The sequence below is a fragment of the Xyrauchen texanus genome, chromosome 14 (genome assembly GCF_025860055.1).
Source record: "Xyrauchen texanus isolate HMW12.3.18 chromosome 14, RBS_HiC_50CHRs, whole genome shotgun sequence".
Classification (NCBI taxonomy): Eukaryota; Metazoa; Chordata; class Actinopteri; order Cypriniformes; family Catostomidae; genus Xyrauchen; species Xyrauchen texanus.
Genome location: NC_068289.1, coordinates 31,676,804 through 31,695,431, shown reverse-complemented (window position 1 = coordinate 31,695,431; position 18,628 = coordinate 31,676,804). Strand labels below are relative to the sequence as shown.

The window sequence follows — 18,628 nt, the reverse complement described above, 5'->3', positions numbered from 1 at the left end:
GCTGGATGACTGCCTCTAATCCGCCAGGGGAGGCGAGGCTGTCGTCCGTTAGAGGGTGGAGGAGTGGCCGAGGACAAGCTATGGTGTATCACAGAACCGGCGAGTAAGTGGTTTTTTATTTTCTCTCCTCTCTCTCCCACTGTTGCGTTGGCCTTTACCCTCTCTTTTAAATTTTACTGTTTTTTTGTTGGGGGGTATTGCACTGTTACAGGGAGTACCATCCTATTTTCCATTATCGCTTCCCTCCCCCTGTCCCCTCTCAGATTCATGAAGGGGCGTAAGACACGCCCTCCCCCAGGGAAAGGGGGGTGTACGTCATGCCATAAGAGAACGAGGGAGGAATGTGACAGGGCTGAGGGCGAATTTTACACACCCGGCCCCTTATCAGGCTAATCAAGCCTCCGAGAGGGATAAAGGCCGACTCCGGACGGTGGTGCAACAGAGAGAGAACGTTTAAGGGCAGCTGTCCCTTTTATGTGTGTGTTTGTGTCTTTTGGTTTATTTCTTTATTAAACTATTATATATATTGTCAAGCCGGTTCTCGCCTCCTCCTTTCCATTGAACTCCTTTACAAAACAACATTAAAGCATCATACGCTAATATGTGTCAATAATATATTTTCAATTGCTTTTATTTCTTTATAATGAATAAAGGCTTGATGAACTAATAGTTTGAGTAACTTTCTACGACTAAGTGAAAAAATGAACAAATCCTGATCAATTAGGACAAATTTGAAGTGTTACTGCAAATTATGATGTATTTTTAACAGGTCTATTGAAAACAATTTTGTAAATCACAAACACAGACACAATTTATTATATTGTCTTAAATAAATAAATCAAAATTGCAACTGAATCTAACAGTATACTCTACTGAATTTTCTGAGAATGGTTGAATTACTGAGAAGAAAAAAGTTTACAGGCTTTTTAAAATTGTCAAACCATTTTAAGATTCAAGACTGAAAATAAAAACTACAAAATCAAACTAAATATATATGTTTCTGAAGAACTTCCTCATGCTTTCCCAGAGTACAATTTATTCTTAACCATTGGTCAATTTGGCCTTTGTACTTGCTCTCCACCAAAAATATTGCACTGTTCTGAAAGATCATCTTTGTCATGGGTAGTCAAACATATGACATTGTCATGCACAGAATCTTTGAAAAGTAAAATATGGTTTTATAACAATTTAAATAAAATTAAGTTGTTTAGCCTCTGTTGTTTAGCCATAGACCAACAGACCCTCTGTTGTTTAAAGTTTATTTATAAATATGATGCTTTGATGCTTTATGAAGCCTATGATGCTTTAGTGTTGCAAAAAAAAAGACAACAAGTGTAATCGCCAGTTTCTATTCAAACCAATGTCCCACATTAACATGGTCAACCATGTTACTTACACTGTGAAACCATGTTAAAATGGTTCTTTAAAACACTCTTAAACTGTGTCAAATTTATTGAAACAGACATCGATCATACAAAATGTGTTAATAATAATAATTAAACAATTTTTGGATGATATGTAAAATGCATTTATTTGGCTCCTTGGTAATTCACATTAAACAAATCTTCTGAAAAGGCATGTAAAATTATTCACGTGGACGCGCACATCCCCAGTTAACACGATCCCCAGTTGATCCATAACAACTATGCTATGCAGCTATGCGTGCTGCCATATTGTTTATGCAACATGAGATTTTGAGTTCGTGATAGAGGCATAGAAGGTTCTAAAATCCTAGCCCTTACACTTTACCGGAAGTGGTTAGAATGAGTGACGGACGGAATGGGAGAATTATGACAACCGCAGATAAACTCAGAAAGAACAGCAGAAAGAATGCCAATCACACCGGTTTTATCGTAAGTGAGAAAGGGTTATTGTTCACATTAACCTTCAGAATGGGGGAAAATGTGATCTCAGTGATTTTGACTGTGGCATGTTTGTTGGTGCTAGATGGGCTGATTTGTGTATTTCTGTAACTGCTGATCTCCTGAGATTTTCACACACAACAGACTCTAGAATTTACTCTGAATGGTGTAAAAAACAAAAACAAAACAAATCCAGTGAGGGGCAGTTCTGTGGACGGAAATGCCTTGTTGGTGAGAGAGGTCAACAGAGAATGCCAGACTGGTTTAAACTGACAGAAAGTCAACAGTAACTCAGATAACCACTCTGTACAATTGTAGTGAGCAGAATAGCATCTCAGAATGTGCAAAACATTGAACCTTGAGGCAGAAGACGATGTCGGGCACTTTATTAGGACTATATAGTGTCCCTAATACAATGCTCAGTGAGTGTGAACAACTGGAAAAGAGTTTGTTTTCCCTATAGGGCAATTGAACACTTTTAAGAGGTAACATTTTGTTCTTAATCAGTTCTCAAAAAAGAAGGATAAGAAATAAAGTATCAAGTAGATATTATATGTTTCGATGCATTAAAATGGCCTTTGTGTCGTTCAGACCCCAAACAGAACATGTGGGTTAAATTACTCTACTTTCAGCATGGGAGGCCCTTGTGAACTATAAATCACTGACATTATAAATAGATCAAAGCTGTGGCTAAACACCATTTGATCCTCTAAATACCATATGTTGTATCCTCTAAATATGTCTGTCAAGGCAAAACTGAATAATAAAGAGTCTGTTTTGTCTTTAAGCTCACACATCCTCACTAATATAAACCACATCTAGGAACTTACTGTATATCTTGATACAAATTATAAATATATACAAATAAAAAAATCTCCTTTCTGCTGAGTTACATCATAGGCATTACAAACGAAAAACGAGAGATTAGGTTTTGCCTCAGCAGTGCACCTAATTATATATGGGCTACTGTTCTTACCATAGCCACAGAACAGAACCTTTAATTGTGGTTTAGAAACCACTGATCATAAAGTCATGTTTCCTTTTCCAGTACCTCTGTTGCCTACTGCTGCACTGAAACTAGTCAGATTGAGCTGGCAACTTGTAAATTCTCCAAACATGCCCGGTATATGATATATGCCATAACAGAGAGGCCAGTGTCTTCACTTTGCTGCTTTTAAGAGAGAGATGTGTTCGTGGACAGTGAAATCATCCAAGCACCTGTTTTACTTCCATTTTTCCATCATGAAGCAGTGAAAGGTACACATCACACACAACCATGTGATGTAGACCAGACTAAATGAGTGTGTGGAGCAAAAGTGTAAGCAGTAACTCATTCAGAGTCAGTCAGGAATAATTAAATCATCTTTAAACCCCATTTATTGCATTTTGTCTTGATACCTGTCAAATTTTACATTCTAATTCATGTGGTAGCAAAGTAGCAATAATAATGAAAAATACTGATTAAGAAAATATTTTTTTGCAGTGTGAAAACAGAAACAGATAACCCCATAACACTAAAAAATAATTTTCAGGTACAACTCTTCAAGTCACAAATCTGCTCTGAATTATCTCACCATGCATGAAGGAGTAAACCGTATTTATTACAATTACTACAAGTATTTAGCATCTTAAAGTCTCCACTCGAGGATGCACAACCCCATTTTTGAATTCATGCCATAGGCTTCCCTCCTTTTATCTTCATCCAGGAGCAGTGCATAAAAAATTACATGGAAGTGCTTGTCAGAATAAAGCAATGTATGCTTTTTACTATACACCCTACAAAACTAGTCAGTCTGCCAATAACTGACTGCTGCTGCTGAGCTAAAAATCTAGTCAGAAAATCAGCTACAAAGGAAACAGACTTTTTCCATGTCTTGGATAATGGACTAGGGAGAATAACGTGCTGAGACAGACTATGCTTTCTGCTCCCACTCTTTCATTTGATTGATCTAGCAGCTTTCCGTGAAACTTAAACAAGTACCATTTACTCCATTCCCAGACCGAACTCCAAGTTCCTTTGCTGTGAGGTTCTATGTCATGTGAGGTCATAGTCTGGAAAAGTTTTGCCATTACTCACAAGGGAGAGCCAACTGTCAGATAAAAGGCACTTTTTTCTTGCCATAACATTAAAATCACTTAATCTCCAGCACAGCACAGAATGTCAGTCTTTGGCCCAATCATACATAGCTCACAAACTAGCAAAACTCTCAAAGAACAGGAAACATTTGTTCTATTTGTAAATGTTGCAGGATTTTATGACAGGTGGCCAGGATTCAGCTTGGCTCAGTGGGAATGGATGGAATGTTTTGACCGGAACCTCCCCATAACCTGTTTAAATGTCCATATGTTTTTGTCTCAGCAGTGGCTGTTAAGGAATAAGAAAGGCAGGACAGAATATAGCTGCAAACAGCAATTATCGGGGGTTCAAGCACAACAAATATTTAAATATTAGATTGTGTGGATGTGGACACAGTTGTTTTGGGGTCAAATTTCAACTGTTTTGATCACAATGGCACAATTAGGATTTAAGTTATAGTGCCCGCTAGCAGAGGAAATGTATTAAATTTGGCATGAGACCTCATAATGTCATTCAGGTGTAATACGTTTTTTTAAGTTTGAATATTGTGCTCACAAGACACAAGCAAATTATTAATTATGGGCTACACCCAATGAATCAAAATTCTTTTAACAACTCTTTGTCAGCAGGGTCTCAATATGAAACATACAAAATTTCGTGGGAATTAGACAAAAGGCCTAAGATGAGTTTGAAAAAGTAGTAGTTTAAAAAAAAGTTTAATTAGTAGAAAATTATATGTGGAAATTGAAATTCACATGACCAAATGATTTGAAGGCACTGAAGGATTCAGAGGAAATATAAATTTTTATTCTAGCCCGTAGTGTTCAAGAGTTATTAGCAAAAACGTGAATAAGTCACCTTTTAGTGCCAACAAATACTGCCTAATTTTCGCAACCTTTAAGTGGATGACAAATTTCATAATGATTGGCAGTTCACAACAAAACTTATTAGCTGATGAAATTAGATTTTTGTTGATTTATCTAAATTATTTTTCAAGAATATCTTAACACATTAATCAAAGAAGATGCATGTCAAATTCAAACAATTGCTTTTTTTGTTGTAGCTCCCAATAGGGGCAGAACTGGATCAAATTTAGCTTAGTTTACTAAGGCTAGTTAAGTCTGAACTTTGCGTTTAGAAGATAAAGTGGGATAAGTGAATTTGGGACTTAACATTTTACTGGTTTATAACTACAAAGTGGTTTGACTAATGCAATTTTTTTAACAACTTTTTGTCAGGAGGTTCTGAAGATGTATACCAAATTTCGTGTAAATCAGACAAATTATCTAGAAAAATGTAGGTTTTTCAGACAATTGATGAATCAATTGAAAAATTGAATCGGATATATACACTGGCGGCCAAAAGTTTGGAATAATGTACACATTTTGCTGTTTTGGAAGGAAATTGGTGCTTTAATTCACCAAAGTGGTATTCAACTGATCACAAAGTATTTTCAGGACATTACTGATGTAAAAAAACTTCTCTCACACTGCCATAGGCTGTGTGGCCAAACCAGAAATCAGTACATGTACATTTCTGATGCTACTGTAACTCCAGAAATCTAAGGGCTAAAATCAAAATATTTTTTCCCTCTAATTCCTTAAGTCAAGGCAAACAAAATATATACACTGGTGGCCAAATATTTGGAATAATGTAAAAATGTTGCTCTTATGGAAAGAAATTGGTACTTTTATTCACCAAAGTGGCATTCAATTGATCACAATATATAGTTAGGACAATGCTGAAAATTCAGCTTAGATCACAAATAGCATATTACAATATATTTAAATAGAAAACTGTTCTTTTAAATTGTAAAAAGAGTTCACAATATCAATGTTTTTACTTTATTTTGGATCAAATAAATGCAGTCTTGGTGAGCAGAAGAGAATTCTTTTAAAAGGTAGTGTAGGTCTAAAATTAAGTAAAGTCTTTATGTAAAGAAAATGTAGTCAGATTACATATTTTAATGTAAAATTTGATTTGGATCATTAAGTCTCCTCACATTCATTCTCTTTCTGTCACATTCCTCAGTGATAGTCCCAAGGGAGGGGTCTTTGTGTGAATCACATCATTATTCATTATAGTTCACGCCTCCTCGCATATGACATTTCTAACACTAAAAGTGTCTTAAAAAAGTTAAATTACTATATTGTTTTGTATGAATGAGTGATCAGGATGGTTTTCACATCATGTTGTAGCAAAAACTCTATTCTACAAGATCCGGTTCTCAAAAGGCTTGTGGACAAATGTTTAGTATGTGTTATATGGCCTTATTTCGCTGAATACAGTGTTATCAGACTTAAATTATTAATATGTTATTAAGCAGCTGAAAAGAGCACAAATGTCAAGGCATGTCAAAACTTCTCCAGGGCCAAAAACACCCTCAGACCCCATAGGGTTAATTCCCAACTCACAACATTTTGAATTTACTTAGGAAGATATATATGGTTAAAGGTAAATTAGATCATAAAGAAGTAACTTTATTAAACATTTACTCACCTCCAGGGAGTGATAATATATTTTTTAGAAAAATATTCCAAATGATACTAAACATACGTAACTATGATATGTGGTGGAGATATAAATATTAATCTTCATCCAGATTTGGATGTGCCAAACACAAAAACTACCAAGAGGATAGCTCCACAGGCCTTCATGGTGTGAAAATTACTAATAGAGTTAGGGTTAATGGATGTGTGGAGGGATTTAAACCCCACAGGAAAACAGTACACATACTATTCGGTTTCCCACTCCATAAACTCCAGGACAGATTTTTGTTTTTGTTGAACTCTGACCAACACCGGGTTGTAGGTTGTACAATAGGGGTCAGGGATATGCAGTATCAGATTACGCAGGGATTTACCTCAAATTACATATAGATAACACACCGAAAAACATGTTGTGTCACCTGAACACAGATATTTTAAATGATACATCTGTGCAAGAACAAATTAATAGAGAATTCAATCTATATTAAAGGAGAATGACAATGGAGAATTTTCACCCAACATGTTATTGGATGCCTTTAAGGCTGTCATACATTTAAATGTATTCTGATGATGAGGATGAAAGAACTACAGGAGAATTTGAACAGTAAAACGACTCACAACTATTGAACCAAATAAAGGTGAAAGAAGAAATCAATAAAATATATGAGGAGTATGTAGTAAGAAAGGTTAAATTTACCAAGCAGAAATTTTGTGAAACTGGTCCACTACGCAAACAGAGAGCAGAGAATATGGTGAGGAATGAAGCGACACTAGGGGTCCCTATTCAATCACGCCATGCGCTGAACCATGTACGTGAGCTGCTGATGCAGGTGCGGGCAGGCAGTTGCATGCCAAAGCAGCAGGCTGCATCAGACTGCACGTACCCTTCCCCAACACCCAAAAAAAATTTAATAAACTTTTAGGTTCCCGGCATCCCCGAAGGCGGGGGGAACAAGAGACTTGCCTTTTCTCTTTCTATGTCTCTCACATAGAGTTAAAGCGGCTGGGGCCTTTTAACACTATAACACGCATCGGGGAAGACGTTCTTTTCCAACTCCTATTCTTTCAGGGGGAAAAGACCCCGCGGAGACCACATACTACCTAGGCCGGGCGAGTTTAAATGTGGCGAGTACGTCACATGGGTTTTCAGGCCACACGTGGAAGTGGCGCAGTGGTAGATCCTACCTAGCGAGGGAGGAGTTGCTACAAACACAGTGACTGATAGGCCAAAGTGATGGTGTCGATGACCCAGTGGGCTAGCCTCTGTTTGGAGACAGCGTTCCCTTTCCGCTGTCCACCAAAGCAGACAAAGAGCTGCTCAGAACATCAGCTCTTCCTGTGGTCCACATAGGTATGCAAAGCACGCACTGGACACAGCAATGAAAAGGCTTGTTCTGCCTCCTCCAGGGGCAGCGTTTGCAGGTACACTACTTGGTCCCTGAAGGGGGTTGTAGGAACGTAGACCTCGACCGGGCTACGTTTTGGACACGTAGCCCGGTCGAGGTCTTAGGACAACATGAGCGTCTGTCGGACCGAACTCCAGGCAAGTGTTGCTGACAGAGTAAGCTTGCAGGGCCGTCTTCAAGGAGAGGGCTTTGAGCTCGACTGATTCCAGCTGCTCGAAGGGGGTCTCTAGAGGCCTGAAAGAACTACGAAGAGATCCCATGAGGGGACCAGGCATGGCAGGGGGGTTCAGCCTCTGGGTACCTCTAAGGAACCTGATGATCAAGTCGTGCTACCCTAAGGACTTACCATCCACTGCGGTGCAGTGAGCCGATATAGTGGCTACATAAATCTTCAAGGTGGAGGAGGACAGCCTCCCCTCCAGCCTCTCCTGCAGAAATGGGAGCACTGACCCAACTGTGCATCTCTGCGTGTCTTTAGTTCGGGAAGAACACCAATTTGCGAACAAATGCCACTTCAGGGCATAAAGCTGCCTGGTAGAGGGAGCTCTAGCTTGGTTGATCAGGTCAAAGACAGCAGGTTGTAGGCCACTTAGATCTTCTGCATCCCGTCCAGGGGCCAGATGTGGAGGTTCCAGAGGTCTAGGCGCAGATGCCAGAGGGTCCCCGTTCCTGAGAAAGAAGATCCTTCCAGGGAGGTGCTGTCGCGAGAAGCGTAAGATCCAAGAACCAAGTCAGCGTGGGCCAATAGGGGGCCACTAGAGTGACTTGATCCTTGTCTTTCCTGACCTTTCACAGCACCCGTGCAAATAGGCTCAATGGGGGAAATGCATACTTACGCAGCCCCCGGGGCCATCTGTGTGCCAGCACATCTGTCCCAGGGGAGCCTCCGCTAGGGAGTACCAGAGCAGGCAGTGGGAGATCTCTTGCTGTTTCTGAGGAATTACAATCCTTATTGCAACAAGGTATTATTGAGCGAGTAGATGCTTCCCCCTGGGTCTCGCACTAGTAGTCACTGCGAAGTAAGGAGGCAAAATCAGACTGTGTATTGACCTGCAGGAGCCGAACAAAGCCCTAATTGTGGACAAACACCCTTTACCTCACATGGACGAACTGTTGAGTGAGTTACATGGTGCTGCTTTCTTCTCGACAATTGATTTAACACGTGCTTACCATCAGTTGCCTTTGCATGTCGAGAGCCGTGATCTCACTGCGTTCATTGCGCATGATGGATTTATTCGTTTCAGCCGAGTCCTGTATGGTCTCGCGTCTGCCCCATCAGCATTCCAGAAAATGATGGAGACCATACTGATGAATGTGCCAGGCATACAGAACTATTTAGATGGCATTATTTTCTATGCTGCTTCTAAAACGGACCATGACAAAACCCTGGAGACAGTCATTCAGAAACTAACTTTAGCTGGACTGTCACTGAATATTCAAAAATGTACTTTCAATCAGACATCTCTCAAATTCCTTGGCCATGTGATTTCCAAGGACGGAATCTTGCTTGATACTACACACACTGAAGCAATAGTGGATGCTCCTGCCCCGCATGACTTACTGTCATTCCGTTTTTTCCTCGGCTCAATTTCCTGGTACAGTAAATTCATTCCGAACTTTGCCACTGTAGTGGAGCCAATGAGAGCTTTTCTGAGAAATGTGACGGAATTACACTTGGAACGGACCGCTGAAGCAGACAAATGTTTTAGCAACCTGAAATCAGTGCTTGTGGACAGCCCAGTTCTATCTCTTTTTGATCCTTCTCTCCCAAGTATCGTGTCAACAGATGCGTCAGATTACGGACTTGGTGGAGTGCTGTCACAGATTCAGGAGGACGGCGTAGAACGCACTGCTGCTTTTGCTTCACGCACCCTCACAGCTGCAGAACGGAAGTATTCTACAGTAGAGAAAGAGGCGTTAGCCTGTGTGTTCCCTGTAGAAAAATGGTGACCGTACTTATGGGGATACCATTTTACATTACGCACTGATCATAAGGCTTTAACTACTCTGCTCTCCACTAAAGGACTTGGTCATGCTGGAATGAGAGTGGCACGGTGGTCAGCTCGGCTATTGTGTTTCTCATATGACCTTGTGTACTACCTTGTAGCGCTCAAAATCAGGCTGCAGATTGTTTATCAAGAATGCCTTTACCAGTTCCTGCTGAACAAGAAGAAGAACCTGAGATGGTTGCTGCAGTCTTCTCTGGCCTGCATTCCTTATCCATGGAAGAATTTAAATCAGCTTCGGTAGCTTGTCCCGAAATTAACTTGCTTAAGACACAAATACAGGCCAGATGGCCTCATGATAAGAAAGATATAAACCCGGCCTTAGCCGATTTCTTCTTAGTTAGGGATGAATTTTCTGTACAGGATGGACTGATTAGGAGAGGTGAGCATCGGTTCATTGTACCTGCTTCCCTGCGTGCCCCTCTTGTCAACCTAGCACATGAAACTCATCAAGGACTAGTCAGAACTAAACAGAGACTTCGCGAATTGTACTGGTGGCCAAAAATGTATGCTTTAGTGCATGCTGTTATTGCTAACTGCTTCCCATGCCAGTTAAATGACAAAACTGCACCTGCCCCATTGCAACCTATAGACTTACCTGATGGTCCTTGGCAGAAACTTGGACTTGACATTGTCGGACCTTTTCAGAATGCCGCACCTGGATGTCTCTTTTCTATCTGCTTAGTGGACTACTATAGCAAGTGGCCGGAAGTGGCATTTGCTTCTCAAGTCACCACGGACATGGTCGTTTCCGTTCTGCATTCCATTTTTGCTCGTGAAGGTGTAACCCCTTGTTTATTGTTACAGACAACGGTCCACAATTTATTTCATCAGCCTTAGCTGAATTCCTGTCGGAAAGAGGCATCAAACAGTTGCACACAAGCGTGTACCACCCCAAGAGCAACGGTGCAGTTGAGCGCTGGAATCGAGTACTGAAAGAATGTCTTTCGTCAGCTGATAGTAAGAGAAAAACACGTAAACCTGCCATTACTGAGTTTTTGTAGAGCTTCTGTGCTACACCACACTCTACATCTGGTGTTTCACCATCTGAACTCCTGCAAAATTGGAAAATGAGAACAAAGGTGGACATTTTTCCTGTGCAGGGGAAGAGTGACAAATGTACTGAAGTAAAGGCCTTTGTTGAAAAGCAAAAACTACATTGACACCAGAAGAAGAGCTAAACATACGTTCTACAATAAGGGAGATCTGGTGAGAGTCAGGAAACCAGAACATGTACCTAAGGGTAGTCCCAAATATACACAACCCTTGTCTGTTCGTCAACAAATAGGACAAAATACTTACCTGCTGAGTGATGGGAAAAAATGGAATGGAATGAGGCTTACTAAGTTCCCTCCTCAACAAAAAGAGAGTTTCAGTTCACAGTCACAAAAAGCGTTCAGATGTAATCAGGAGGAGTGAGAGATCGGCAAAACCATGGATGGAGTGGATGAAAGACTTTGTAAAGTAACTGAAACAAAATATAAATTAGAAGTACACAGGTGGTGAAACAACATGGAAAATAAAGTGAAATAAGAACTAGAGATGTACCGATCGACCGGCCAGGGACCGGAATTAGCAGATTTTACGCATGTTCAGCCTCACGTCTTACAGATTCCAAGCCGGTCCGTTTTGTTGCCAGCGGTGCAGGCAATAACGTCACAGCCGCACGTTAACATGTCATTGGCGTGGGAGATCTTCACTGTGTGAGTGAAGTATACATAAAGTTCGAAATGTGGGGGAACCACCACAATAACTTTCGGAAAAGCAAACCAAATTAGACATTTATAACACCATCACCCAGCTGAAAATGCCCATTTTAAAAAAGAATCTAAAAAGTGAAAGCGGCTAAAGCTAGCCAGAGCGCAGAGCCAGCCACAAGTCAGCAGCCTCTCCTATCATCCCTCGGAATGAGCAGCGAAAATACCAAAGCAATTACGAGGAAAATTATGGAATTCATGGCCCTGCATGACCAGCCGTTCTCCATAGTTGAGGACAGAGGGATCAGAAATCTGATACATTTCCTCGATACAGAGTATGAGGTACTTTCCGACGTTGCATTGCCCGAGTTGTTTAATCTTGTGTCATGTCACACACGCAGCCTGTTATCTGTCAACATTTGGGTACACAAATCCGGGAGAGGGGAAGTGGGGTGCTGGATGGCAGAAACAGTCTAAATACATACAAATTGTGCCGTTGTGATTTAACGTAATTTTTCCCACCGTGTCCGACAATCAGTGCGACACACATTGCAAAAGGTGTGGGCATTGTCGATATGGCTTCGGGATATGAAATTCAATTCTTCCATCCAGCTGTTGTTAAATGTACATGTATATTTATTTTTTTTCACCAGAGCACCATCTGAGTCTTCTCCTCCACTCTACCAGTGATGGTTGATTTAACATCCCGCGTCTACTGCCTGCGCAGATATCAACAGCGCAACTGGGTTGTAGGTTGCCAGATTGTGGTCGTAAATTATTTGTAATGTGTCGATTGTGTGAGTAGGATGCGTTTCATTCAAGATCTGGCAACTGGACCACCTTGGAATAATATATTGATTTGATTATTCATATAACGTGGTTTGGGCCAAACAAATTACGGGAGTTTTTTTGGGAGAAATAACAAAACGGGAGACTCACGGGAAAAATGGGAGTGTTGACAGGTATGCAAGCTGTTCCTGAAGCAGTGCTCAGTTTTACAACTGATATTTGGACATCTAACGTAAGTTGAGCGTATTGGACACTTCAGTTTTTCAGATCTTTGGAATTGCTTTGTTAGATGAGTAATAAAGAGAAAAAGGTCAATTTATAAAAATAGTGGGAAATTACATTTGTTATATAAAGCACCTAATTTGCAGTTAATTGTTATTTCTACCTCTTTCTAGTCACAGAGCAGAGTTAAGTGAGAGAAGATCCTGTAACTTAGTGCAGTTTGGGGGAAATTGTAATGTTTAATAATTTATTTTATTATGAAAATAAAATAAAATTTAGCATTGAAGAAAGGTAGATTTTGTTTGTATATGTGGTCAATAATAGTTCTTAGAAAGAAAATCGGAATCGGAAAAAATCGGTATCGGCAGGTCACACTTGCAAAAAATCGGAAATCGAAATCGGCCAAGAAATTTGCAATCAGTGCATCTCTAATAAGAACCATTGTAAACAAAGTGATTATTACACATGTTGTTCTATTAAATACTGTGTGTTGAATTTATACTAAGTTACTGACTTAAAGGTACTCAATTTTAATACTCTGAGTCACATAGCTCGAAGTACTTATATGCTAAATGTGTATTAATTTTACTGTTCTGTAATACTGGTTACAAAATAAGTACTTGTATACTGTATATGGTGGTCTAAGTGGAACAGGCACTTAGTAACTTTAACTAAGGGGGGGATGTTGTGTCCTGTGTTAAAAAGTAAAGGGCGCTCCTGGGGAGAAGAGAAGAGAGAGGAAAAAGAGGAGAAGGAGAGAACAGAGAAGGGTAGTGAGTGAGGGTATGAGTTTGTGTTGTTACAGAAAATAAAGAAGAAATAAAAGGTACTTCTGCCTTGTCCTGCTTATTTAAGTATTATAGTTTCTCCACCCAACTTCAAATGGCAAAGTCGTTCCACCAATGGGGTACCAAACTGAATTGATTGATGTGTATCATGGTTTGGCTCATCATGGAGTCAACAAAACACATTCGATGGATTCGAAAAACTTGGTTTTTGCCTGACATGAGAATGATCTAAAAGACAGGTTGTCCAGATGCCTACATTGTTTGAAAACAAAAACAACATTTGGGAAAGGCAAAATTCCAATTGGACATAGTCCTCATCCGAGGGGACCTTTTATACACTTGCAACTCAATTTTATATCATTGCCTTCCAACCATGGCTATAAATACGTACAGGTAATTGTGTGTTATTTTTTCTTGATGGGTAGAAGCGTTCCCTTTAGGCACCGCCACAGCTAAAGGCCAAAATTTTGCTGAGGGAAATATTACCTCAATATTAACTAACTTATTAATGAAAATTGTTAACAGAGTCTCTCTCTCTCTAAAAAAAAAAAAAAAAAACATTACACTGCCCTCAGCACATGAAACATGAAAGATAAAATGCACAAAGCATATAATTTAAGAGTGAGAAACCTAATGCAGGTGGGAGATAAAGTATTGAATGAAAAGGTTATTTTGGACAAATATCCTCAAGATATTATGGCCCTCATATGCTGCTTCTTAGGAAAGGAAATATACTTTCCACCAAAAAAAAAAAGGAACATAACAATAATACTAGTCACTTGAGTGTTCCACTCACCCATCCATGTTTTTTCTTTCTTTCTTCTCTTTCTATTATTCTTTCTCTTTGATAACAGGTACTGACTGATGCTATCTGGAAAGTATACAGAGTACCTAGATGCAGGTAGTGAGATATATCAGTTGACGCCTTCCTAGCCATACTGGGGCATGACCTCTTCCTGAACGATCCTGCTTTTCTAGCTGTGTTGGTTGGCTGATCAATCTGAACACCACCACTTTTCGGGGCTGGGTCTATCACCACTGTAGCCTGTACTTCTGCCACTGATGTTTCACTTTACTTACTTAGTCCATTAGATGAGACAACATACTATAGACCTAGTTTAGGATTTATATCTTTAAGACCTATTTACTAAATATTCAAAATTTATTTCTATATTATTTTGCATGTATTCAGCATTCATTATAATTGATTTTATATAATTATTTACATTTTACCAATTAAAATTGCTATTCCTTCTACAAATCATCCAAGTTATTGAAGTTATTTTCCATCTGCTGGATCATCCTGCACCAGACTAGGATAGAATACTATCTAGATTTATATGGAACAGCAAAAAACCAAGAGTTCCCAGTCTGTCGCTCACTTCGACGTTGTGTCGAAGAAGCGACACTAGGGATATCTCTTGAGCGCCGAATATGCCTCTGATCTATGAAAAAAGGCCAATGGGAATTAGGCAGACAGTATTTGCATACCCCGCCCCCGGACATACGGGTATAAAAGCGGGCAAATATGTCGAGTTCATTCAGAAATTTTCTTCGGAGCCGATGGTCGTGTTGCAGTCAGCTGCGAGTCACACACCTGTTCCTGTTTCCTCTGACGCTTTGCCTGCTGTTGGATCTACGGCGCAATTCAGCGGCTTTCTCCATTGCACGGCAGTGCAGTTTGCGCCTGGGTGCTTCAACAGTGCGAACTTAAAAGAGTTATAAAGAGAATTTCTCTGAAAGAGTTATTTTCTCTAAAAGAGCAATACGCAGCTGGCGTTGAACGTCCATTTCAGGACGCGTCTTTGTAAAGATGCCCTTCCGCTCCTGCTTAGTTCCTGATGCGGTAGAGTGCTCTCCGCTTCAGACGGCCACAGACGTTCACTGCGAGAACATGACCATGGCATCGTTGCGGTCGCGGCTCGCTTTCAACAGAGAGCACGCCACTCCAGCCGCCCCCCGCATTGCTCCTTCTTCCCACGGGATTGAGGATGGTGCGGCTGGCAATAGAGGAGATGTGGGGACGGCAGCGGGTGCAGCTCCTCCGGGTACGCCTCATCGGACCACCCGCCCCCCCGGCACGCTCGTTGACTCCCGTCCGTGCTCGAGGAAACAGCGGCTCGCCTTACAGCCAGCCTGCCTATCCTCTAGAGCTCGAGGTGGATGAGCTCACCACTGCATCGGAGAGCGTGGCGTCTGACGCGGATGACTCCCCTGGGCTGCCGCCTTCGGGCCTGCACGCCCAGGCTGAGGCTGACGCACAGATGTCCGATATGCTTGACCGGGCCGCCGCTGGCATGGGGTTGGACTGGTACCCTCCGTCCTCCCCACAGCCATCGCGGTTGGATGACTGGTTCCTAGGGGCTCCGTGCCGCTCACATCCGGCACCCCTCTCCACACGTCACAAAGACACTCGCTCATCTGCTCTTGCTACCCTCAGCGGCGGAGCGGCCTACGTGTACACGGTGATTCCTCAGGTTGATATGGATGTTGCGCTCCACCTGTGTCCCGAAAACACCTGGCGGGTTGCCCTGTACTCCCCTCCAAGGCCTGTAGGACAACGTCGTCACTGACGGCCAAAGCCTACAGCGCCGCCGGACACGCCACTTCCACCCTGCATGCCATGGCCCTCCTGCAAGTACACCAGGCCAAGGCACTCAAAGATCTGCACGGGAGTATCCCTGATCCCAACGTGCTGCAGGAACTGCACTCAGCAACCGACCTCGCCCTCAGAGCCAAGAAGGTCACAGCGCAGTCAGTCGGCAGGCGATGGCCACATTCGTGGTCCAGGAACGTCATCTGTGGCTGAACTTGGTCGAGATGAACTTCCTCAACACTCCTGTCTCCCAGTTCAGCCTCTTCGGCGACACCGTCGAGGACTTTACCCAGCAGTTCTCTGCGGTGAATAAACAGATGGAGGCCATATCGCATATCCTGCCCCGCCGCAAGCCTGTCGCCATGGGCCATGCCCCGTCTGCTCGCCAAAAGGATCCATCCCCCGGTGGAAGGCTGAGAGGAGAATCTTTTGTTGAATTTATCTCATTTGCTGCACCCCTTCACGGGGCTGCGGTACCCACATTCTCAGTAAAAGAGCTATTTCCTTTGTCTCTGGGTCACCTGGCCTGCAAATGCCAGTCTCACGGCACTCTGCCACCACACCTCAACAGTCCTGGCACGCTGGACGCGGACCCTCCGCCCTCAGCCCCACGACTGTTCCCTAGCCAGCCGGATCTGACAAGTTCAGAGGATGTCGCTACAGGCCTCCTCCTCAGTCACTAACCCGCCTCCTGCTGGGAGTGCGGAGCAAGGTAAGTGCTTCGAGTCTTTTCTCAGCACCAGAGCCTCGGGACGCATCCGCGCCTCCCGACGCCGTACTACCTGGGTAGTGGAAGCCATTTCATTGGCCTATCACACCCAAGCCGTCTCCCCCCCACTTGCGGGTCCAAGCACACTCAACAAGGAGTGTTGCGTCCTCTTGGGCACAGGCCAGGGGCACCTCCCTGGCAGACATATGTAGAGCAGCGGGTTGGGCAACACCTAATACCTTTGCGAGATTTTACAGTCTCAGGGTTGAGTCAGTATCGTCCCGTGTTTTCTCAGGTTAGGGTTAGAGAAACATAGAGAGAAAAGAGGCCCGGCTAGGCTCGGCTTCCTAGGTTGGCAAGCGTCGCCTTGTTCCCCTGCTTAGGGTAACCAAAAGGATTCCGATGACTTTTTATGGGGCATTTTTAAGGGTACGTGCAGTCTGACACAACTGGTCGCCTTTACACGTAAAATACCTGCCCGCTCTTGTGTCAGCAGTACACGTACATGGCTCAGCGCATGGCGTGATTTTAATTGGACCCCTAGTGTCGCTTCTTTGACACAACGTCGAAGTGAGCGACAGGCGGGGAATGTCTAGGTTACTGATGGAGGGAACAAGACGTTGTGTCCTCCCGGCCACGTCGCTGAGCCGAGCCACTGTAGTGGTCGGACCATTTCTGTCTCCTCAGAAAATTCCTGAATGAACTCTAAGTATTTGCCTGCTTTTATAGCCGTATGTCTGGGGCAGGGTATGCAAATACTGTCTGCCTAATTCCCATTGGCCTTTTTTCATAGATCAGAGGCATATTCTGCGACCCCTAGTGTCACTTCTTTGACACAACGTCTCGTTCCCTCCATCAGGGAATGGAGGTTACATCCATAACCTAGACGTTTAGAACTTTACAATCATCAAAAGAAAAAGGAAGATCCGTGCCCTGCCTGCAAGTTTACTTTTATGCAGCCAGATGGCAGCAAAGCAGTGCATAAAATCATGCAGGTATGGGTCAGGAGCTTCATTCAATGTTCACACCAACCATCAGAATGGGGAAATGTTTTATTGTTGGTGCCAGATGGGCTGGTTTGAGTATTTCTGTAACTGCTGATTTAATGGGATTTTCATACACTACAATCTCTGGAATTTACTCCAAATGGTGCCAAAAACAAAAAACATCCAGTGAGCGGCAGTGAGAGAGGTCAACAGAGAATGGACAGACTGGTTCAAACTGACAAAGTCTACTGTAACTTATATAACAGCTCTGTACAATTGTGGCGAGAAGAATATCATTTCAGAATGCTATTCTGAGATGTGGGTTGCCGCTGTTTTGGCGACACGAGATGGACTTACACAATATTAGGCAGGTGGTTTAATGTTGTGGCTGATCGGTGTATATTAAACAAGAATGAGAAAAAGAGATGGGAATTCATATTCCAGAACATAAATGGATAAATATATGCCGATCGCAGATGACTAGTCACTGCAGGACCTTAAGAGAATTCATGTGGAAGAATATAGTAAGATTTTTTTATCACCTAAAGTAAAAGCCAAACAAACTGTATTAACAAATCAATGGACTTGTTGGAGACAATGTGGAAAATCATTGGCTGACCACTTACATATATTTTGGGCCTGTCCTATAGTACAATTAAGAGTAATACTTTTAACTATAAAAGAGATTCTTGAAATAGATGTTGATTACACAGGTTATATCTTGGAAGCATACCCAAATTAGTTAGAAGCATAGACAATATATACTATGGATATTATTGGTGGCTGCTAAAAAGCAATTACGCATTGTTGGCTTCAACAGGATGCCCAAACAAGAACTCATTGGGAAAAAGCTGAAACAGAAATGTATAACATGGAAAGACTTACATTCAGATTGAGATTACAAGGGGAGTGTTTTGATAAATACTGGGAGAAATTGATTAAGTATGGATATAATTAGATTAGGAGAAGAAAAGCCTATATGACTAGCAACCCAGGTTTTT

General features: G+C 42.0%; 1 protein-coding gene across 2 annotated transcripts in view; it reads right to left on the bottom strand.

The window, feature by feature from the left end:
* ccdc80 (coiled-coil domain containing 80) overlaps positions 1-18,628 on the bottom strand; it is a 46,064-nt gene that overhangs the window by 24,132 nt on the left and 3,304 nt on the right. The gene's annotated exons all lie outside the window — the stretch shown is intronic.